Source organism: Myodes glareolus, chromosome 24, assembly GCF_982192425.1.
Source record: "Myodes glareolus chromosome 24, mMyoGla1.1, whole genome shotgun sequence".
NCBI lineage: Eukaryota > Metazoa > Chordata > Mammalia > Rodentia > Cricetidae > Myodes > Myodes glareolus.
This window is the reverse complement of record NC_142049.1, coordinates 48474737-48499950: the sequence shown is the minus strand read 5'-3', so window position 1 is coordinate 48499950 and position 25214 is coordinate 48474737. Positions and strand designations below refer to the sequence as shown.

Genomic DNA, 25214 nt, shown 5'->3' with positions numbered 1-25214 from the left:
ATTTAATTTTTTATATCTATTTTAGAGGACATTGTTACTATGCAGCTCTGGCTCAGTAGACCATGCTTATCTCAAGCTTACAGAAATCTTTATGTCTCTGCCTCCTACAGGTGTGTACCATAATTCATGAGCTCAGAATAGTTTCACTACGTTGAAAATTCCAAGAGCACAGAACCAAAACACCAGAGAGAAACGTCAAGAAAGAAGTTCAATTTCCCTACTAAGGAATCCCCACCCGTGACCTCTTCGTGAAAATGCAAACAAAAACAAACAAGCAAAAATTAACAACAGCAACAAACTCAAGAAAAGGATATTATAATGAATAATTGCATCCCTGCATCCCAAAGAAGCATCAAGCAAGATACTGTGTAGAAAAACAGGAATCTACAAACCCTGAGGGATCAATGTAGACTTTGCAGGATATGCATATAATAAACCTAAGGAAGACCACAACACTTATCGCATATGTGCGCAGGGAGCATCATTTGCTCAATGAACCATCAGTTATGCCTGAGGAAGAACGAGCATGCTTTTGTTTACCAATGTTACTTAGCAATGGCGGTTCCATAACTGAATGCTTCTATTTGACTGGTCAAACCAGAGTCTCGCAGTTGGGAGAGTGGTGGAGTTTGACTCTGGTTGTTAGGCGGTCAGTGGTTAAAAGTTCATTTTGTAAAATTATTTCGTGTTGAGCTACAGGAAGGTGGTCACAGCGGTGTTCTCCACTCTGAGGAAGCTCTTCTTCTCTAAGAAGGAGCCGAAAACCCCCTTGGGGTTTTGTGATGGCCCAAGTGGTGAGAGAGAGACCTTGTTCTGCGGTAACTGCAGAATTAACCAATGCCAACAGCCATACGGGGCAGAGAATAAATTCCATCAAGCAGTGTGCGCAGGAAACCTCAAAGTGGCGCTGCGTCTCCATGCGAAGGAGGGTTTTCAAGTGAATGATGAGGACCCGAGGAAACGGTGAGAACATATGGGCTAAAGATGAGGGGCCTGATGAAATCGGGTGATGGGAGAACCCCAGCTTTCCCAGCTTTATGGCCAACAGGGGTGAGGCGAGCTCAGCTATGCTTTCTGTGCTCCCGGCTCCTTGGCACCTGGGCTCACACAGATGTCCATGTCCGGATCTTCTGGAGCAGGAGGAATGTAAGACCAAAGCTTCAGCAAGTTTGTTGTCAACCCATCATTGCTCCATCGGGCATTTTCTTAAGTAACATTTAATACGGAATAGAATAAAAACAAAATATAAAGAAATGAGATTTAATTTCTATATACATAACACAATGTTACATAAACGATAGAAAGTGCAGAACTCAAATAATCTTCCTCAAAATTTTTCTTCCACCAAAAATATCCAAAAAACATTTGATATGTATTTTTAATCAGTGTGCACTAACGTTTATATTTAACAATATTAAATCAAGATCAGACAAACAATTTAAATAACACAATGTCACCTAAGGAAATAGATATAGTCCCTTCCCCACAAAAAGGAGTCTAGGGACAGAATGTTTGAATGCAGAATTCTACCAGCCTTTCAAGGAAGAATTAATAATACTCTTCAAATTATTCCACAAAATTGAAACAGAGCGAACATTGTGAAATTCCTTCTATGAGGCCAGAGTTACCCGGATTACCAAACGACTCAAAGACTTACCAAAGAAAGAGAATTACAGACTAATTTCACACAAGAATAATGATGAAAAAATACTCAGTAAAGCACTGGCAATCTGAATCCAAGAATGCATCAAAAAGATCATCCAATAGATTTCATCAAAGGCATGCAGGGATGCTTCAACATAAACAGTCTGTCAAAGTAATCCACCATAGCAACAACTGAAAGGAAAAAGCCACATGATTATCTCTTTGGATGCTGAAAAAACCTTTGAAAATATCTAACACGTTTTCCTGATAATTGACTTGTAGAGATCAGAGATCCAAGGGACATACCTAAACATAAAAAAAAAGAAACTATAGAAAGCAAAATACCAGCTTCAAATTAAACAAAGAGAAATTCAGAGGAATTCCATCAAAATCAGAAAAGAGACAAGACTGTTCACTCTCCTCGTGCCTATTCAATTTATTACTTGAAATTCTAGCTAGATAAATATGACAATTAAAGGAAAATAAGGGGATACAAATTAGAATGGAAGAAGTCAAAGTATCACTATTACCAGATGACATGATAGTATACCTAAGCTAGACCAAAACTGCCAGGGAACTCCTACAGTTGAGAAACACCTTTAGTCAAGTGGCTGGATATAAAATTAATTTGAAAAAAACTCAGTAATCCTCCTAGAAACAAATAAAAAAAGGACTGAGATAGAAATCAGGGGATCAACAACCTTTAAAATAGTCTCAATGATAAAAAAAAACACTGGTTATAATCTAACTAAGGAATGAAAGACATGTATGACAAGAACTTCAAGTCTTTGATGAAAGGAGTTGGAGAAGATATCAGAAGATGGTAAATTCTCCCATGCTAAGGGATTGGTGAGATTAACAGAGTAAAAATGGCCATTTTACCCAAAGTAATCTACAGATTCAATGCAATCACCAATAAAATTTCAAAATAATTCTTTATAGACCTTGAAAGAACAATATTCAACTTCATATGAAAAATTCCACAGATAGCTAAAACAACTCTGTACAATAAAAGAACTTTCAGAGGTATCACCATCCCTGATTTCAAGCTCTACTACAGTGCTATAGTAATAAAAATCACATGGTTTTGGCATAAAAACAGACTGGTAGACTGAGGGAATTGAATCAAAGGCTCTGTCATAAATCCACAAACCTATGAACATCTGATAATGATAAAGAAGCTAAAATTATAAATAGAAAAAAGAAACCATCTTCAATAAACAGTGATGGAATAACTGGATTGTTAGCATACTGAAGAGCACAAATAGGTACATATCTATCACTAGGTACAAATATCAAGTCCAAGTGGGTTAAAGATCTCAACATTAATGCAGACATCCTGAAGCAGAGATAATAAAAAGTGGGAAGTAGCTGTAGTGCAACAGGCCCGTCTGTGCTCTATGTGCTACCATACAGTTCGTGAACTGGGCAAGGGGCTGGAGATTGAAACACACAAAGACACATAGACAGAGACATGGGTCATCCTTGAAACAGAAATGCCCCCTTTATTGTATTCTGGAGTAGCTTATATAGGGATCCTTAACTGATAGCCACTCCCCAGCCAAACCACCAGAAACCATTCCCCTGACATCAGGAACTCCTGAGGGGCTCATGCTCAGAGCATCTGCAAGCATTACAAGTTGTTTACCAGAAATTCAACATCTGGGGGTTCACAGCTCCCAACAAGTAGCCTTGAACACACTGACATAGGAGACAACCTCCAGAACAAGACACCAATAGCGCAGAATCTAAGATCAACACTTAATAAATGGGACCCCATGAAACTGAAAAGGTTTGTAAAGCAAAGGACGCTGCCAATAGGAAAAACAGCAACCTGCAGAATGGGAAAAGACATTCACCAACTCCACATAAGACAGTGAACTAATTTTCAAAGTATATAAAAAACTCAAGAATCTAGATAACAACAAATCAAATAATCCAATTAAAATGGGGTACAGATCTAAACAGAGAATTCTCAACAGAAGGATTTCAGGTGTATGAGAAACACTTAAGGAGAATTTCAACATTCTTAGCCATCAGGGAAGGGCAAATCAGAATGACACTGAGATTCCAGCCTATGCCTGTCAGAAGGGCTAAGATAAAAAACACAAGTGACAGCTCATGCTGGAGAGGGTATGAGCAAGCATAACACTCCTCCATTGCTGATGGGAGTGTAAACTTGTATAGTCACTTTGGAAATCAGTGTGGCAGTTTCTCAGCAAACTGGGAATCAATCTACCAGAAGACACAGCAGTAAACTCTTGGGCATATACTTCATTCATATCACAAAGACACTTGCTCAACTATGTTCATAGCATCTTTTTTGCAGCTTTATTTGTAATAGCCAAAACCTGAAACAACCTTGATGTCCATTAAGTGAGGCATGAATAAAGAAAATGTAAAATATTTACACAATGGAATACAATCGAGTTTTAAAACCAATAACACCAGCAAATTTGAAGCAAAAAGGTTGGAAATGGAAAAAAAATGTCCTGAGTGATGTAACTCAGGCTAAGAAAGACACATTGTATATACTCACCCATAAATCGTGATATAAGCTATAAAATAAAGGATAACTATGCTATAATCCACTAACCAGAGAGGCTGAGTAATAAGGAGGGCTCATAACAGTATGCCTAGATGTCCCTGAGAAGGGGAAAATAGAGGAGATTTCATGAGTAGACCAAGGGCAGATTGGCATGGGAACAAGAGTGAGTAGGTTGTGGGGAACAAAATCTGAGAGTATTGAAAGAGACTATAGAATAGGGGGTATCTGGGAGCCAGTTAATAATCTGGCACAAGGGAATCTCCCAGGTAACTACAGGGATGGCCACAGCTAACACTGCTAACAATAGAGATATGTAACCTGAGCTGGCTCTCTTCTGTGTCCAGGCAAGACTTCAAGTGGAGGAAGTGGGAAACCAACCCAGTCACATAACTTTCCTGTCCTGCCTATGAAATATGTTGGAATAAGGGTGGCTTAGAGACTGACGAAGGGGCCAATCTGTTATACACAGATTATTGCCTAGCTCAACTGTCATCAGAGAAGTTTGACCCAACAACTAATTAAAACAGAGGCAGACCCATGGCCAAGGATTAGGCAGAATTTAGGGAAACCTGCAGAGGAGGATAAAAGATTGTAGAAGCCAGAGGGGTGAAGACAAAGCAAGGATACTCACAGAATCAACTAAACTCAACTAATAGGGGCTCACAGAGACTGAACCAACAACCAGGGAGTCTGCAAGGGACTGACTTAAACATTCTGCATACATGTTACAGTTGTATAGCTTGGTCCTCTGGTGGGACCCGTAATTTGCCTAAACTCATGTCATTTCTAGCTGTATTCTAAGTACTTATCTTAGATACACAACCACACCCACAGACAGGTGGGTGACATCATCAGAGAAGCTTTTTGGCAGTAGACAGAGAGTCACAACTGTTAAAATGAAAGAGTAAGTAACTACTGCATGCTCACCACCAACTGCTGCAGCACTTCTACACAAGACATTGAGAAAAGTGCAGTTGTGGAGAACATATATTGCAAGAGCCAGAGTACAAGAATGCCTGCTGCTCTATAGTATCTTCTAGGCAGGATAAGATTGTAGTCCATAAAAATTTCAACAATACCTAAACAGGACCTGCATAAAGACATTTGCACAAGTTGACATACCTAAGTTTGGGTGGCACAGTCTCTAGTTAAAGAACTGCAGGCGATTCATGGCTGATGAGGGAGTGTGAAGCAGTGTTTAGAAGGGATGAACTCCCAAATAGGTTTCCAATCCCAGGTGATCAGTTATAAACATGCAACAGGAAACGGACTTTTGTGTTTCTGTAAAAATAATGAGAAGTTGTAAATTTGAGAGGGAATAGGGAATGTGGGGAGTTGGAAATGAGGAGAGTCAAATATATCTACATATATGTGTATGTAAATGTATACATGTATATATGTGTATACACGTGTGTATATGTGTATATATACACATGCATATACATACATACATACATACATACACACATATAGATATAGACAGGGGGCAGAAAGATGAGAGAGAGAGAGGTGGGGGAAGTGAGAGAGAACATAACTCATTTCATTGACAATCTCAGTTTAACTGTTAGATAAAAGTTGTTCTGGCTTCCTTAGTGCTACTTCACTTACATCTTAATTGCTAGGCGTTTACCAGATAATTTTATTTTATTTGGCTGCTGTACCTGGGATAATGTTGTAATCAAATATCTGTCTAATGGTCTTGTAAATAAATCATTCATATCACTGTTTGTTTCTATTATACTTTCAACTGTGCATGCTTGTTTCTATTATATCTTAAAATCCATGCTTTGATGCTACAGTTATATTAAAAGCACAATTTCTTGAATACTTTCAGAAGCATCCAGCAAAAATTAATAATAGAATCTAATATTAAGAACAGAGTAGGATTCTCTAATTATAATTGAATTAAACATAAACATCATAGAATAAGTAAAAATTAATTGCATTGATAACCCAACCATACTCTTGAGGTAAACCCTAACTCTTACCTTCATGAATCATATGTGCAGAAACCAAGCCTAGAAATATAAATGGAAAATGATCAACTACAGATTTTGACAAATGAACTAGTTTATACTATGAAACTTATTCTTCATCAAAACTGAAGTGTGAGTTTTAAAAATGTATATTTACATAGATACTTATTAGTATACTTGCTACTCTAATGCCCTGTTTCTAAAAGATTTCTATTGAAAACAATCCTTTTATATTTGAATAAGACATTTGATTTGCCAAGAGAATACAGATTATATAAAATATAGAATGATTAAAGTAGTTTAGAATCAGCTTTGTTTAGGAAAGACTTACAAAGTGTATTGAATGTACTGATACAAATACCAATCTCAATCTGGGAATATTCATATTCACTTATTGAAATCCAGTCATTATAAATGTTAAATCAGAATTAGTGGTTTGAGGCAATTCAGTGGTAGAACACTTGCCTAATATGTTAATGTCCCTGGCATTGATTTTGGAATCATCATAAATTAGTCCTGAGACATTTATCCTTCACCCATGGCTGCTTCCCATGGACTTTCCTTTTGCTTGCTCTTTGGCCAAAAGGAGTTGAATAAAACCCTTTCACTTCACTCTCACCTTGTGTAAATACAACAGCTGTAAGTATTCTGTGCACAATTTTGTCTTCATTAGCACTGTGATGTGTATACTTACATTGTGATTTCCTGCTAGCATAGTGCAGTGCACTTCATCCAAATGCACTCCATAAGAAGTGAGCCATGCCTTGTTTCAATAGAAGTTCAACAACACCTTTAGAATCCCATTTATCTCCACATGTAGTGTTGTTCTGGAATGACAGACCAATGGAATAACTGATTAAAATGTTCAGTGAACGTATTTTACCACTCAAATGGCTGGTCTGTTTGTGTATAATTGATCAGTTTTTAACAGACTTAAGTATCTTGAGGGCATGAGTGCAATTTAATGTGGGAATTTGTGTGCTTATGATATCATTTATTAGATTTATTCAAAGATTTACATAAGAAACATTCCATTCCTTCCTGTCAAGTAAGAAATAGCCATTTGTATGATTAAAGCAATGCTAGTGATTTTATAAAAATAATACTTTTTGTTTAAAAGAATCCATAGAGATTTCAAATATTGACACTAATAAGCACAATGCTGACACTCATTCAGCATTGAACTGTGTGCTATATAAGTAAATTTGCCACTTTTCTTCTCCGCACATTCAAAAGCACATGTGGTGATTAAATCATGTTCAGGGCTTGCACACCTCGAAAGTGGGGAAATAGGAACGAACACCACTGTGTCACTCCAAAGCTTCTCTACGACTCACCTAGTTTCATCTTCAGTAAAGTTTATGTAGTTAAAGATGACTTGCTGTCCTTAGCAGAAGTGAGACTTAAAGAAGAATTATTGGGACAGGACCCCTCCCTCCCCCCACTGCTGCAGGCCCTTTGTCTCCCGGGTCCTGGGAAGACCAGCTAGCCCTGTTGCACTACTGAGGAGCTCTTCCCAGAGAGTGCTGAGGAGCTCTATCCAGAGAGTGCTAAGAAGTCCTACCCAGAGAGTGTTGAGGAATTCTATCCAGAAAGTGCTGAGGAGTTTCATCCAAAGTGGAGGAGATGGGCAGGCGCCAATGCAAGAATTCCTCCAACAACCTGAAAGGCAACATGACATCTCCAGAATCCAGGGAGCTCGAAACTAGAAGAATTGAACACCCTACTCCAGAAGAAATAGAAGAAATCGACTCTAAGTGGATCTTTATGAAAATAACAGAGGAACTTAAACAGGGGTGAAAATCTGCCATAAAGAAATGGAAGATAAGTATAACAAAAAGATTGAGGAAATGAGTAAAGAAATGGAAGAGAAATATACCAAAAAGTTTGAAGAAATGAGTAAATCCGTAAATGAAATTCTGGGAAATGAAGAAAAAAACAATCAAACAGGTAATAGAAACAGTTCAAGATTTGAAAACTGAAATGGAGTCAATGAAGAAATCACAAACCGAGGGCCGGCTGGCTATGGAAAATCTAGGTAAACGAACAGAGACTTCAGAAACAAGCATAACCAACAGAATACAAGAGATAGAAGAAAGAATCTCTGACTCTGAGGATACCATAGAGAAATTAAACACTCTGACCAAAGAAAACAGCAAATCCAACAAATTCTCATCACAAAACATTCAGGAACTGTGGGACACAATAAAAAAAACCAAATCTAAGAATAATAAGAGTAGAAGAAGGAGAGGAAATGCATTTCAAAGGTCCAGAAAATATACTCAACAAAATTATAGAAGAAAACTTTCACATCCTAAAGAACGAAATTCCTATGAAGGTTCAAGAAGCATACAGAACACCAAATAGACTGGATCAGAAAAAAACATCCCCTCGCCATATAATAATCAAAACACAAAGCATTCAGACTAAAGAAAGGACATTGAGAGCTGCAAAGGAAAAAGGTCAAGTAACTTATAAAGGTAAACCTATCAGACTTACACCAGACTTCTCTATGGAAACCATGAAAGCCAGAAGGTCCTGGATAGAGGTACTGCAGAAACTAAGAGACCATGGATGCAAGCCCAGACTACTTTACCCAGCCAAGCTATTGTTCACTATCAACGGAGAAAACAAAATATTCCAGGATAAAAACAAATTTAAACAATACGTAGTTACTAATCCAGCCTTACAGAGAATATTAGAAGGAAAATCACAACCCAAGGAATCCAACATTCTCAACACTGCCTACATTAATTCAGACATCTAGCGACCCTTCACAAGCACAACTCAAAGAAGGAAAACACATACATTCTACTACCCAAAAAAATGACCGGAGTCATCAATCACTGGTCATTAATATCACTTAATATCAATGGACTCAACTCACCTATAAAGAGGCACAGCCTTAGAGATTGGATACGAAAACAGGATCCAACATTCTGCTGTTTACAAGAAACACACCTCAACCACAAAGACAGACACCTACTCAGAGTAAAGGGTTGGGAAAAGGTTTTTCAAGCAAATGGACCTAAGAAACAAGCGGGTGTGGCCATTCTAATATCTAACAAAATCGACTTCAAACTAAAATCAATCAGAAGAGATGGAGATGAACATTTCATACTCATAACAGGAACAATTCATCAGGAGGAAATCTCAATCCTGAATATCTATGCCCCTAATATAAAAGCACCCACTTATGTAAAAGAAAAACTTTTAGAACTCAAGGCAGTCATCAAACCACACACACTAATAGTAGGAGACTTCAACACTCCTCTCTCACCAATGGACAGGTCAATCAGACAGAAACCTAACAGAGAAATAAAAGATATATTGGAGGTACTGAATCAAATGTACTTAACAGACATCTATAGAACACTCCACCCAAATAGGAAAGAATATACCTTCTTCTCTGCAATCATGGAACCTTCTAGAAAATTGACCACATACTTGGTAACAAAGAAAACTTCCACAGATACAAAAAAATATTAGTAAACACCTGTGTCTTGTCAGATAATCATGGATTAAAATTAGAATTCAACAACAATGCTAACCCCAGGAAGCCAACAAACTCATGGAAGTTGAACAGTCAACTACTAAATCACCCCTGGGTCAAGGAAAAAATAAAGAAAGAAATTAAACTCTTCCTTGAATTTAATGAAAACAAAGACACAACATATTCAAACCTATGGGACACTATGAAAGCAGTGCTAAGAGGAAAGTTCATAGCACTAAGTGCCCAATTAAAGAAAACGGAGAAAGCACACTTTGGAGACTTAACAGCACACTTGAAAGTTCTAGAAAAAAAAAAGAAGCTGATTTACCCAGGAGGAGTAGAAGACTGGAAATACTCAAACTGAGGGCTGAAATCAACAAAATAGAAACACAGAAAACAATCCAAAGAAACAATGAAGCAAAAAGCTGGATCGTGGAGAAAATCAACAAGATTGACAAACCCCTATCCAAATTAATCAAATGGCAGAGAGAGAACTTGCAAATTAATAGGATCAGAAATGAAAAGGGGGACATAACCACACACACAGAGGAAATTCAGAGAATCATTAGATCTTACTACGAAAGTTTATATGCCACAAAGTTGGAAAATGTAAAAGAAATGGACATTTTTTTAGATGAGTACCATATACCAAAATTGAACCAAGAACAGGTGAACAATCTAAATAGACCTGTTAGTCGTGAAGAATTAGAAGCTGTTATCAGAAATCTCCCTACCAAAAAAAGCCCAGGACCAGATAGTTTCAATGCAGAATTCTACCAGAACTTCAAGGAAGATCTAATACCTATACTCCTTAATGTATTCCACAATATAGAAACAGAAGAGTCACTGCCAAACTCCTTTTACGAAGCTACAGTCACCCTAATACCAAAACCACACAAAGACACAACCAAGAAAGAGAATTAGAGGCCAATCTCACTCATGAACATCGATGCGAAAATTCTCAATAAAATACTAGCAAATCGAATCCAAGAACACATTAGAAAAATTATCCATTATGATCAAGTAGGCTTCATCCCAGAGATGCAGGGATGGTTCAACATATGCAAATCTATCAATGTAATCCATCATATAAATAAACTGAAAGAAAAACACCATATGATCATTTCATTGGATGCTGAAAAAGCATTTGACAAAATTCAACACCCATTTATGATAAAGGTGTTGGAGAGACTGGGGATACAAGGATCATACCTAAATATAATAAAAGCAATATACAGCAAGCCGACAGCTAGCATCAAACTGAATGGAGAGAAACTCAAAGCCTTTCCACTAAAATCAGAAGCGCGACAAGACTGTCCACTCTCTCCATACCTCCTCAATATAGTGCTTGAAGTTCTAGCAATAGCAATAAGACAACATAAGGAGATCAAGGGGATTCGAATTGGAAAGGATGAAGTTAAACTTTCGTTATTTGCTGACGATATGATAGTGTACATAAGAGACCCCAAAAACTCTACCAAACAACTCCTACAGCTGATAAACACCTTTAGTAACGTGGCAGGATACAAGATCAACTCCAAAAAATCAGTGGCACTCCTATACACAAAGGATAAAGAAGCAGAGAGGGAAATCAGAGAAACATCACCTTTCACGATAGCCACAAATAGCATAAAATATCTTGGGGTTACTCTAACCAAGGAAGTGAAAGACCTATTTGACAAGAACTTTAAGCCTTTGAAAAGAGAAATTGAGAAGGATACCAGAAAATGGAAAGACCTCCCCTGCTCTTGGATTGGGAGAATCAACATAGTAAAAATGGCAATTCTACCAAAAGCAATCTATAGATTCAATGCAATCCACATCAAAATCCCATCAAACTTCTTCACAGACCTTCAGAGAACAATAATCAAGTTTATATGGAAAAACAAAAAACCAAGGATAGCCAAAACAATCTTATACAATAAAGGAACTTCTGGAGGCATTACTATCCCTGACTTCAAACTCTATTACAGAGCTACAGTATTGAAAACAGCTTGGTATTGGCATAAGAACAGAGAAGTCGACCTATGGAATCGAATAGAAGACCTGTATACTAACCCTCAAACCTATGAACATCTAATTTTCGACAAGGGAGCTAAAGGTACACAATGGAAGAAGGAAAGCGTCTTTAACAAATGGTGCTGGCATAACTGGATGTCAACCTGTAGAAGAATGAAAATAGATACATATCTATCACCATGCACAAAACTCAAGTCCAAATTCATTAAAGACATCAACATCAATCTGTCCACTTTGAACCTGATAGAAGAGAAAGTGGGAAGTAGTCTACAAGATATAGGCACAGGAGGCCACTTCCTAAGTAGGACCCCAGTAGCACAGACAATAAGAGAATCAATGAATAAATGGGACCTGCTGAAACTGAGAAGCTTCTGTAAAGCAAAGGACACTGTCAGTAAGACAAAAAGGCTCCCTTCTGACTGGGAGAAGATCTTCACCAACCCCTCATCAGACAAAGGTCTGATCTCCAGAATATACAAACAACTCAGGAAACTAGACATTAAAACTCTAATTAACCCAATTAAAAAATGGGGTACTGAACTGAACAGAGAATTCACAACAGATGAACTTTGAATGGCCAGAAGACACTTAAGGTCATGCTCAACCTCCTTAGCAATCAGGGAAATGCAAATCAAAACCACTTTGAGATACCATCTTACACCTGTCAGAATAGCTAAAGTCAAGAACACCAATGATAGCCTATGCGGGAGAGGATGTGGAATGAGGGGAACACTCATCCATTGTTGGTGGGAATGCAAACTTGTGCAGCCACTGTGGAAATCAGTGTGGCGGTTTCTCAGGAAACTGAGAGTCACCTCCCTCAGGACCCAGCAATTCCACTCTTGGGAATATACCCAAGAGATGCCCTATCATACTACAAAAGCATTTGTTCAACTATGTTCATAGCTGCACTATTTGTAATAGCCAGAACATGGAAACAACCTAGGTGCCCCTCAATAGAAGAATGGTTAAAAAAGGTGTGGAACATATATACATTAGAGTTTTACTCGGCGGTTAAAAACAATGACATCTTGAATTTTGCATGCAAATGGATGGAAATAGAAAACGCTTTACTGAGTGAGGTAAGCCAGACCCAAAAAGAGGAACACGGTATGTATTCACTCATAAGTGGATTCTAACCATAATTAAAGGTCTTTGAGCCTATTATTCGTGATCCTAGAGAAGCTAAATAAGAAGATGAACCTGATGAAGATTATTTAGCTATCCACCAGGAGGTAGGAAATAGACAAGAGTCCCAGGTAACCTCGGGTGCATGGGGGGGTGGGAGGGTCGATGGAGGGGGAGAGGGCTAGAGAGAAGGGAGTAGGGGAGGAACGGGGAAAGCTTGGTGGCCGGGGATGGGGGGGGAGGGAGGTAGGATGAATATGGGATCAGGGAACAATATATTTCAACTAAGGGAGCCATTTTAGGGTTTACAGGAGACTTGATTATATATGGGATCCCAGGTCCAAAGAGAAATCCCCCAGATTGTTCTCTGGACAGAGGAGAGGGTGCCTGAATCGGCCGTGGCCCATGACCATACTGATGTATATTTTGCTTATCACCATAGATCCTTCGTCTGGCGAAGGACGGCTATGCAGTCGGAGGCCCACATTGGAGCAACGGATTGAGCCCCCCGAGGTCCGGAGGGGGAGCGGAAGGAGGAGGAACATGAAAGACGAAATCAGTACTGCGAGGGATGCTATCACCCACTGATACAAGGGAACGGATCTGATGAGAATTTACCAGGGCCAGTCGGACTGGGACTGAACGAGGACGTGATCTAGCCAGATTCTCGGAATTTGGCCGGATTCTCTGACTGTGGCTGGCCCGGGGTCTTTCTGAAAAGCCATTGACTATGACACTGGGACCTGTTTCCTCTGCATATGCTGGATTTTGGGGATCCAGTCTGTTTGGACGCTCGCCTTCCTGGACTTGGAGGGAGGGGGAGGGAGCTGGAGCTTCCCACAGGGCAGGAAACCCTGACTGCCCTGGGGGACGGAGGGGAAGGAGGGGGGGGAGTGGGGGGAGTGGGAGGGTGTTGGGAGGGGGGGCGGAAATGGAAACTTTTATAATTTAATAAAATTTACTAAAAAAAAAAAAAAAGAAGAAGGTGAACCTGAAGAAAATTCAGGTAGTTTTCCTCCTGGAGATTGGAAATAGACAAGAGTTCCAGGTAACCAAAGGTGCATGGGGGGTTGGGAGGGTAGTTGGAAGAGGAGGAGGTTAGAGAGAAGGGAGCAGGGGAGGAATGGGAAATGCTCGGGGGACTGGGAGTCCGGGGAGGGAGGAAGGCTAGATATGGGTTCAGGGAAGAACATATCTCAACTATGGAAGTCAGTTTAGGGTTTACTAGAGACTTGACTGTAAATGGGATCCCAGGTCCAAGGAGAGATCCCCAGATTGCTCTCTGGACAGAGGAGAGGGTGCCTGAACTGGCCTTGGCCCATAACCATACTGATGAATATTTTGCTTATCACCATAGATCCTTCATCTGGCAATAGATGGAGATAGAGACAGGGACCCACGTTGGAACACTGGACTTAACTCCCTAGGTCCAACTGAGAAGCAGAAGGAAGAAGAACGTGAGCAGGGAGGGCAAGATCAGAGGGAACCTTCATCCGGCGATGGACGGCGATGCAGACGGAGATCCACATTGGAGCACCGGACTGAGCCCCCCAAGGTCCAAAGGAGGAGCAGAAGGAAGAAGAACATGAAAAAGGAAATCAGAACCGCAAGGGGAGCGATCACCCACTGATACAAGGGGACTGATCTAATGAGACTTCACCAAGGCCAGTTGACTGGGACTGAAGGAGCGCTTGATCCAACCAGATTCTCTGGAGGAGGCTGGATTCTCTGAATGTGGCTGGCCCGAAATCTTTCTAAAAAGCCATTGACAATGACTCTGGGACTTGTTTCCTCTGCATATTCTGGATTTTTGGGGATCCAGTCTGATTGGATACTCACCTTCCTGGTCCTGGAGGGAGCGGGGAGGAACTTGAACTACCCAAAGGGCAGGAGACCCTGACTGCTCTTAGGGATGGAGAGGGAAGAGGAGAGGGAGTGGGGGGAGTGGGAGGGTGTTGGGAGGAGGGGCGAAAATGGAAACTTTTATATTTTAATAAACTAAAAAAAAAGTTTGAACTCCCACTAGAAATGGAGGAGTGTTCTCCTTACTCCACATCTTCTCCAGCATAAACTGACATTAGTAGTTTTGATCTTAACCATTCTGCCTGGTGTAAGATGGTATCTCAGAGTTGTTTTGGTTTACATTTCCCTGATGGCAAAGGATGTTGAACAATTCCTTAAACATTTTTCAGCTATTTGAGATGTTGGGCATGTTGGGGGAAAACCACAGAGACAGCTGACTGGAGCTAGTGGGAGTTCATTGATAATGGACTGACAGCTGGGGAACCTGCATGGGACCAACTACACCCTCTGAACGTGGGTGATAGTGGCTTGATCTATTTAGGCGGGGGGATGAAAGTGGCACCAGGACCTATCCCAGGAGAATGAACTGGTATTTTGGAACACATTCCCTTTGGTGGGATACCTTGCTCTGCATTGATATGGGAGGGGAGGCTTGGAAGGGGTCAGAAGAGTGTGAGGTGCTGGATGGGAGGAGAGAAAAGGGGAACTGGGATTGGTATGTAAAATGAAAAGCATTTTTAATAATAAAATGAAAAAGTAAAACAATAAAAAAAAAGAATTATTGGGTAACAACCTGAGCAGTATCTGGTAAAGAGTAATAGTCACTCAGGAAAACATGACATCATGTTTTTGTGTTCAAAGAAGGCAATTTAAAATAAAGAGTCACACAACAGCCTACAACTTTAAGTTCTATCCATGCTTAACATACTTAAATATGAGGAATACATTATTTAGTGTTTAAGAATTTCATGATCAGTCAGTAAATAAAAAGCTCATAATTTTCAAAATACTAATATGATATCTATCAGCTCCTGGAAGATCATATGACAGACAAAATAATATTCTAAATTAGAAAGTCCTCTCAATATTATTAGGAACATTAATCTGATTATATATCATTCTTTCCTATATTCATTTCATATAAAATATATATTTTTTGGTTTTTGACATAGGGCTGCTCTGGTAACAACTCTGGCTATCCAGGAACGTGCTTTGTAGACATAACTGGTATCAAACTCACAGAGATATGCCTTCCTTTGCCTTCCAAGTGTTGGAATGACAGGTCTGTGCCACCACCCCAGGCATAATAGATACTTTTAAAGTAACTGATGCCTTGCTAATATTTTCTAGAATATTCCCATGATATTTTTATTTGAGTGACTCCTACTGTTCTAGACCACAGTTAGTGGTTAGAAAGTACATTACCTCAGATAATCTTGAGAGGCATGCCTATTCACAGAATGATTTGTTCTGCCATGAGGCACTTCCTTTCTCATAGTGCAAGAAACTGAGGTGCAAAACCATCCTGCAGTGCTATCAATTATTAATTCACAATACTGTCTATTCCACAACTAAACTGAAAACCACATAGCTAGTCCTGTGAATAGAATTTTTACCGTAGTCCAAAGAGCAGTAGAATTTTACTCCTCAGCGGACTGCACATTGTCATGTTTCTAAGCATTGCAATGTTTCGATCCTGTCTTCAGTTGTCACAAGACATCTCATTTTAAACTTATTCTATACTTCACTGGCCATCTTATCAAAGCAATCTACAGATTCAATGCAATCCCCATCAAAATTCCAACACAATTCCTGTTTTTATTTTATTTTATTTTATTTTCCTCTCATACACTACAACCATAGCCTGGGATAGCCAAGATAAGTGTCCCACTACTGAGCTAGGTAGACAAAGAGAAAGAATGTGACTATTGCGCTGAACTCCTAATGAATATGCATCCTGTTCTAGGATCCATTCTCAGCTATTGACTTCTCACTCAGCCTTTCTGTGTTGTAGTTTCTTTGTCCATAAGTTGGGAGTAAAAGGGATTATATCTCTGCTGACAAATTAGGATGCATTAATATGAACCTTTGCAATGACTGGGAAAATATACTTGAACAACAGTTGAACATCTTTTAGATATTTAAGTTATTGGTGGTAACACTGCAATAAACACAATTAAAGTCAATATTAGTCCCATTGTTTCTAATTCAGCAGTATATTAAGGAATGTATATTTCACAAAGTCTATGAGAATCATTTTAATTTTGGAGAAACAGTCTGCTTTAAATTTATGCTCCTCCTTCTTCAGCCTTCAGGTAGTTGGAATTGTGGATACAGCACAGTACCTAGCCTGAGGCTCTCTTTTGTCACATTTTAACTCATCTAAAATTGCAATGTCATTTACAACTCACAATGTATTAAATGATTGTCAACACTTAAAATCAATCAATACACAAGGAAGAATGTCAGCATGTAACTCATGATGCCTTGCACTAATTGAAATGTGACATACATGCATGGAATTCCTAGTCTTTATTCTGGACTTTGAAAAATGCTAGCTATGCAAGAAGCACTAGGGGTAAAAACCGTGAAAACTATCAACAGCAAAATCTAAATACACATAAAATTTTAGATTGATTTTTAAGGATTTTTAAGTCAAAAAAATCTTGGAGGTGAAATGACCAAGTATGGATCACTTTGACAACAGTTAAAATCACAGAATATATAGAAATCTCTAGCTAAGTGAAATGAGAAAGCAAAATGACTTTATTGATTTGCAAACCATGAAACCCCCAGCAAACTCTATTTGCTCAATCAGAAAGAAAGATGTCAAAAGCAACTTGCAGAGAACTTGGAGCTTGTCAGCAAATTGTTATGAAAATGGTGGCTGAATAAGGTGGTACTGAATTCCTCCTCAGAACAATACGAAGTGGAGGTGCTTAAGTGACACACGGGAATCTGCTGAGATGAGAATGATTTCCCCAGGGCACCACTGAGAAATGAGAACATGAAAGAGGACGAGGGCGAGGAGCACACAGACACCTTTTCAAATTAGGATTTTTCTATTACTGTTCAGTTAGGGGTGGAAATGTTAGTACACATTAATGTAAAATTTATATTGAATTATATTTGTATAGTTTTAAGTGAGAAGAGGACACATTATAAGGAACGGGCCTTGCATTCTGCTCTTTTTAATTTTTACACCCTGTATTTATTATGAACATTTAAATTAAACTTCATTGTTTTATATTTGTTGTATTATTCTATTGCATATTTAATGCTCTCAATAAGAAAATACTCCATATGGGGATTAGGGGGTGACAGCTAGCCTGCTGGAGGTTTGGTCTTACAGTACTCCTGCTCCAGAAAATGATACAGACACTGGAATTCTGTGATCACATGTGCCAAGCAGACTGTAATACAGAAAGCATAGCTGGGCTCGCCTCACCTCTGTGGCCCTCAATGGAGCTAGGAGAGGTACGCTTCTCCCATCACCTGATTTCCTCAAGGCCCCACACCCTTAGCTTCCAAGTTTCTCACCGTTTCTCTTCGTCCTCATTATTTACATGAAACTTCTTGTTATGGATTAGACAAAGCGTCACTTCAATGTTTCCCATGCACATTGCTTCATGAAATTCATTTTCTGGGTCATAAGAGTTAGGGTTACAGGGTTTTCAGCTCTTTCAAAAACCAGAAGAATTTCCTCAGGATGGAGAACATCGCTATGGTCAGGTTACTCTCAGCTTAACACTAAATATCTTTTGAAAAGCAATGTGAACTTTAAACCACAAACAAAATCCTTCCAAAATGTACACCCTACCTCTGCAGGGTCCAGAAGTAACGAGCCCTCCTTTGCGCAGTTTGACCAGTACAAACGGATGGGGCTGGTTATGGAACAGCCATTGCTAAGCAACACGAGCTCATGAAAGCGTGCTCACTGCGCATGTGCAGTGTTACCTCTTGGTCTTCCTTGGCTTTAGTTTATGTTTAACCTGCAATGTCTCTGTATTGCTTCTTCAAGGTTGATGGATTCCGTTATTCTGTACAGGAATCTTGCTTGACGTTTGTTCTGTTTGACAGCTGCAATACTTCATTCTAAAATTCTGTCTCTCTCTCCCCCCGTCTGTCTGTCTCTGTGTCTGACTATCTATCTATCCTTACTAAGTGGTCATGAATCGGCTTGCCTTTGTAGGAAAACTAATTCTCTCTTGAAGCTTCTATCTGGGAGATTTTCTTCTGTGTTCTTGGATTTTCAGTGTAGTACAAAGGCTTGATGTATTTTTTGTGAGGCAAGGAGTAGTAGCAATGCCTTTAAGTCCAGCACCAGGAAGGGCATAGGGATATGTACATCTCTGGAAGCTTGAGGTCAGTCTGGTGTTCACAGTGAGGCAGAGGTACATAGTGTCCCAAGAATAAAAATGTGAAATAGTTTTAAATTTTTAACATAACTACAATGCTATGCAGAGAGATTATTATCCAACCGTGACTGTTGTGGTCTATAGATGAGTTCACTAATTTCCCTTGATATGAGGAAATTTCTGCTATTATTTCATAAAAAATGTTTCCTGTTTCCTGCGTATCTCCAGACTATGTCAGACCTTTATATTGGTCTCTGTGGTGCTTTTAATGAGACTGTCTCCCACAGGTTCAGATATTTGAAAAGTTAGTCCCAGGTGGTGGTGCTTACTGGGGAGGATGTGGAACATCTGGGAGATGGGGCTATGATAGATGACATCTGTCCCTGGAGGCAGGCCTTGAATGGTTATAGTCTCTGCCCACTGAGTTTTCTCTCTGTTTCCAGCCTGTGCTAGAGATGGAATCTCTAGGTATCCTCGTCTTGCCACTTGTGCTGAGTCTCCCCACCATGATAGACCCTTTTGCCTCTGGAATTGGAAGCCCAAAGACACTATTTTGTAAGAAGCTTCTGGTCATTATATATTATCACAGACATAAAAAGCAAAAACCCTAGTTACAGACAACCCCAAAGCTTAATTTGCTATGGTAACAGGTTGAGTATGATAATTTCAAGGAAATTAATAATTTGGTCTCATGTATCAAGAAAAATAAATCCACCAGTTAAAACCATCAGACAAATGTATTAGCAGATATAAATGGGAATCATAGAAATCACACATTTAACATCGTATTTTGAAAAAAATTATGTTTTTTATTCATCATGTTTGTCCCAACTCCTTCTTACAATATTCAGTCATGATAGAAATTTGACCTTAACAAGCAAACAAACAACCTAACTAGGGAACAGTAGGCATAGAAAAATATTAAAGTGTATGACCTTGTGTTTGCATCTAGGAAAACTAGTGCATTCTGGACCTTGTAATCCTTTTCCAGATTCCAAGATATAGGACATATAGAAATGTTACAATATACATTATTTATATATTCCTATTTGTATTTCCAATTCCTTACATAAATCACATATTATAAGACACCCTCTCAAAACATTTATATGCGAGGAAGGGAAGGGGAGAGTTGGGGAGAGATTGAGGGAATGGGATAGTTGAGATGGAGGAAGGACAGATATGAGAGCAAGGAAAGAGATATCTTGATTGAGGGAGCCATTTTGGGATTAGCAAGAAATCTGGCTCTAGAAAATTTCTCGAGAATCCACAAGGATGACCCCAGCTAAGACCCTAAGCAATAGAGGAGAGGGTGCCTGATCTGGCCTTGCCCTGTAGTCAGATTGATGATTATTTTAAATATCACCATAGAACCTTCGTCCAACAACAGATGGAAACAGAGGCAGAGACCCACATTAGAGCACTGGACTGAGTTTTCAAAGTCGAGTTAAAGAGTAGAATGAGGGAGAGTATGAGCAAGGAAGTCAAGACCATGAGGGGTTCACCCACTGAGACAATGTGTCTGAGCTAATGGGAGCTCACCAACTCCAACTGGGCTGAGAATTAAAGAGCATGGAATCAAAAGAGTCCCTCTAAATGTGGTTCACAGTTGGGGCAGACTAAGGGACCAATGACACTGGCACTGAGATTTATCTCTAATGCATGTACTGGCTTTGGGGGCTCATATTCTCTTTGTATGTATACCGTGCTCAACCTTGATATAGTAGGGAGGACCTTGGACTTTCCACAGGGCAGGGTGCCTTGCTCTTTTTCAAGATTGGAGAGAGTTGGGGGCGGGTGTGGGGAGGGAGTGGGAGGGGAGTGGGTGGAGGGAAGGAAGTGGGAATTTGGATTGGTATTTTTTAAAGTAATAAAATAAAAAACATTTATATGCATATAATTTATATATCCTATATTTGAATTTTAACATTAAAGAGAAAAGTAACAATCTGGAATATTTTATCTTAAAAGTATTAATCTAGAAAAAAAAAGGAAAAAATGTATTAATCTAGGTTCTTCTGTTGGCACAGCTTCTGGAAAGTTTATGGATAAGGCACTGAGAAACCGTTACTTTACAGTGGTTAGGAATCCGGGTCTGTCATCTCCTGATCCTGTGCAGACATAGCCGAAGTTGCCATGCTGAAGCAAGTATCACCAGGAGTCAGCCACCTGTTGTAAAGTCTGTCAACAGAGGAAAAGGCACCTACCAGGACAGTAACAAGCTGCCACAGATCCAGTTGATAAACATTTCTACGGCCAAAGTGGTTGCTGATGCCAACTAAGCAAGCCTTGGTCCCAAAAGAATGGACCAAATGGTTCAAACTAGAAAAGACAATGTGACCATTACAGTTTTTTAACAGCTTGCAAACCTAAAGCTCAAAGTCTTACTAAAGTATGGTTGTTCCTGATCTTGAAGATGCTACAAAGTTGAACTTCAAATGTTATTCTGCTGCCAGTCATGTTTGCAAATTCCCTGAATTAGATAAGGTTTTGTTTGCTAAAGAAAATACCCTGAAAAAATGAAAGTTGAAGAGTAAAGGGTATGTTTGACTTACACTTCCATATTGATGTTTATCCTTGAAGGAAGTCAGGACAGCAACTCAAACTGGGCAGGAACCTGGAGTCAATGAACTGATTCAGAGGACATTGATTGGTGCTGCTTACTGGCTTTTTCTCCATGGCTTGCTCAGTCTGCTCTCTTACAGAACCCAGGAACACCCAGGATCAACACCCACAATGGGCTGGCTCCTTGCCATCTGTCACTATTTAAGAAAATGACAATACCTATATTCTTCAAAGTGTTCCACATAGTAGAAACAGAAGGAACACTGCCAAACTCTTTTTTATGAGGCTACAGTTATCCTGATACTGAAACCAACTCAGAATTACAGACCAATTTTACTCATGAATATAGATGCCTAAGTACTCAGTAAAATACTGACAAACTGAATCCAAGAATACATCAAAGACTCAGAATTTCAGGCCAATCTTACTCATGAATATAGATGCAAAAATACTCAATAAAATGCTGACAAACTAAATCCAAGAATACATCAAAAAAATCATTCACCATGATCAAGTCAGCTTCATCCCAGAGATGCAGGGGTGGTTCAACATATGAAAATCTATCAATGTAATCTATCTTAGAAATAAACTGAAAGAAAAAAAATATGATCATCTTATTTGTTGAGAAATCATTCAAAAATTCCAACACCCCTTCATGATAAAGGTCTTGGGGAGATCAGGGATGCAAGAATATATCTAAACATAATAAAAACAATATATAGCAAACCAACAGCCAGCATCAAATTAAATGGAGAGAGACTCAAAGTGATTCCAATAGAATCAGAAACAAAACAAGGCTGTCCACTTTCTCTATATATCTATTCAACATAGTTCTTGAAGTTCTGGCTAGAGCAATAAGACAACAAAAGGAGATCAAGGAGATTCAAATTGGAAAGAAAGAAGTAAACTTTCATATTTGCAGCTGATATGATAGTATACAAAGTGACCAAACCCCTCTACTAGGGAGCTCCTACAGCTGATAAACACCTTTAGTAAAGTGACAGGATACAAGATCAACCCAAAAAAAAATATCAGTAGCCCTCCTATATACAAATGAGAAAGAAACTGAGAAAGAAATCAGAGAAACCTCACCCTTCACAATAGCCACAAATAACATAAAATATCCTCGGATAATACTAACTGAAGAAGTGAACAACCTTTTTGACAAGAATTTTAAGTCTTTGATGAAAGAAATTGAAGAATATGCCAGAAAATGGAAAGATCTCCCATACTCTTGGATAGGAAGGATCAACATAGTAAAAATAATCAATTTCATATGGAAAAACAAAAATCCCAGGATACTCAAAACAATCCTGTACAATAAAGGAACTTCCAGTGGCATCACCATCCCTGACATCAAGCTCTATTATAGAGCTACAGTAATGAAAACAGCTTGGTGTTGGCATAATAAGAGAGGTTGACCAAATCAAATCCAAGACCTGTATATTAATGCCCACACATATGAGCACCTGATTTTTTCTGAAAACTAAAATTATACAATGAAAAAAAGAAAGCATCTCCAAAAATGTTAGGATATACCTGAATGTCAACACGTAGAAGAATGAAAGTAGATCCATATCTATCCCCATGCACAAAATCAAGTTCAAATGGATTAAAAACCTCAATACAAAGTTCTCCACTTGGAACCTGATAGAAGAGAAAGTGGGAAGTAGTCTTCAATGCATGGCTATAGGAGACCATTTCCTACATAAAACCCCAGTAGATCAGACACTGAGAACAACAATAAATAAATGCCACCTCCTGAAAGTGAGAAGCTTCTGTAAAGCAAAAGACACAGTCGATAAGACAAAAGCAGCCTACTGAATGGGCAAAGGTCCTCACTCACTCCACATTACACAAAGGCCTGATCTCCAAAATATATAAAGAACTCAAGAAATTGGACATCAAAAGTCCAAATAATCCAATTAAAAATGGGGTACACAAGTAAATAGAGAATTCTCAACAGAAGAATCACAAGTGGCCAAAAGACACTTAAGTAAATGTTCAACACCCTTAGCCTTCAGAGAAATGAAAATCAAAACAACTCTGAGATACAATATTACAATAGTCAGAATGGCTAAGATCAAAAACACTAATGATAACTCATGCTGGAGAGGATGTGGAGTAAGGGAAGCACTCCTACATTGCTGGTGGGGATGCAAATTTGCATACCACTTTGGAAATCAGTATGGCAGTTTCTCAGTAATTTGGAATCAACCTGCCCCAGGACCCAGCAATACCACTCGTAAGCATATCCCCAAAAGATGCTCAATCTTACCAAAAGGACACTTGCTCAGTTCTGTTTATAGCACCATTATTTGTAATAGCCAGAAACTGGAAACAACCTAGATGCCCCTCAACCATAGAACAAATATAGAAAATGTGGCATATTTGCACCTTAGAGTACTACTCAGCAGTAAAAAAACAATGGCATCTTGAAATTTGCATGTAAATGTGTGCAACTAGAAAAAAAACATCCTGAGTGAGGTAGCCCAGACCCAGAAAAATGACCATGGTGTGTGCTTACTCATAAGTAGATACGAGTTGTAAAGCAAAGGACAGTGAGCCTATATATAGTTCATGATCCTAGAGAAGCTAAGTAACAAGGTGAACCCTAAGAAAAACATACATAGATTCACCTGGAAGGGGGAAATAGATAGACCACCTGACAAAATTGGGAGGTTGGGGTGGGAGAAATAAGGAGGATGGAAGAGGAAGACAAGGAGAGAAGGAGAAGGGGGAGGAGAACTTGAGGGACTGGATAGTTTAGATGGAGAAAGAAAAGAGATGAGAGCAAGGAAAGAGATATTTTGATTGAGGGAGATATTATTGGGCTAGCAAGAAACCTAGCACTAGAGAAATTCCCAGGAATCCACAAGGATGACCCCACCTAAGACTCTAAACAATAGAGTAGAGGGTTCCTGGACTGGACCTGGCCTGTAATCAGACTGATGAATATCTTAAACATCACCATAGAACCTTCATCCAGAAACTGATGGAAACAGACACAGAGACCTGCATCGGAGCACTGACTAAGCTCCCAAATTCAACTGAATAGTGGGAGGAGTGAGAATATGAGCAAAGAGGTCAGGACCATGATGGGTTCACCCACTTAAACAGTTTACATGAACTAATGGAAGCTCACCAACTCCAGTCAGAAAGGGAGGAAACCACATAGTTCCAAACTAGTCCCTCTGAATGTGGGTGACAGTTGTATGGTGGGGCAGACTGAGGGGCCACTGGCAGGGGCCCCAGGATTTATCCCTACTGCTCGTACTGGCTTTTTGGGAACCTGTTCTTTTTAGATGGATACCTTGCTCAGCCTAAATATAGTAGGGGGGCCTTGGACCTTCCCCAAAGCAATGTGCCTTATTCTTTCTGAGGAGTGGATGGCGGGTGGAGTGAAGGAGTAGATGGAGGGAATGGAAGGAGGGGAGGGAGTGAGGTAGGTAGGGAGGGGGAGGAAAAAAGGGAGGCGGGGAAGAGGTGGAAATTTTTAATAAAAAATAATAATAAGAAGAAATATGTCAAAAAATAAAAAAATAAATCTAACGAAAACCGCAACACTTACCGCACACGTGCGCAGTGAGCATGATTTGCTCAATGAACTGTCAGTTATGCCTGAGGAAGAACGAGCATGCCTTTGTTTACCAGTGTTACTTAGCAACGGCGGTTCCATA

The 25214-nt window shown here is 39.3% G+C and overlaps 1 long non-coding RNA gene across 1 annotated transcript; it reads right to left on the bottom strand.

Moving 5' to 3' along the window:
• Positions 1-156: 156 nt before the first annotated feature.
• On the bottom strand, positions 157-25185 carry LOC148118233 (uncharacterized). The gene is made up of 5 exons (XR_015736377.1): positions 25106-25185; positions 6863-6995; positions 6181-6210; positions 5315-5473; positions 157-1205 (listed from the first exon to the last, which is right to left on the bottom strand). It is a non-coding gene; the product is annotated as an uncharacterized LOC148118233 (long non-coding RNA).
• Between the last annotated feature and the right edge of the window lie 29 nt (positions 25186-25214).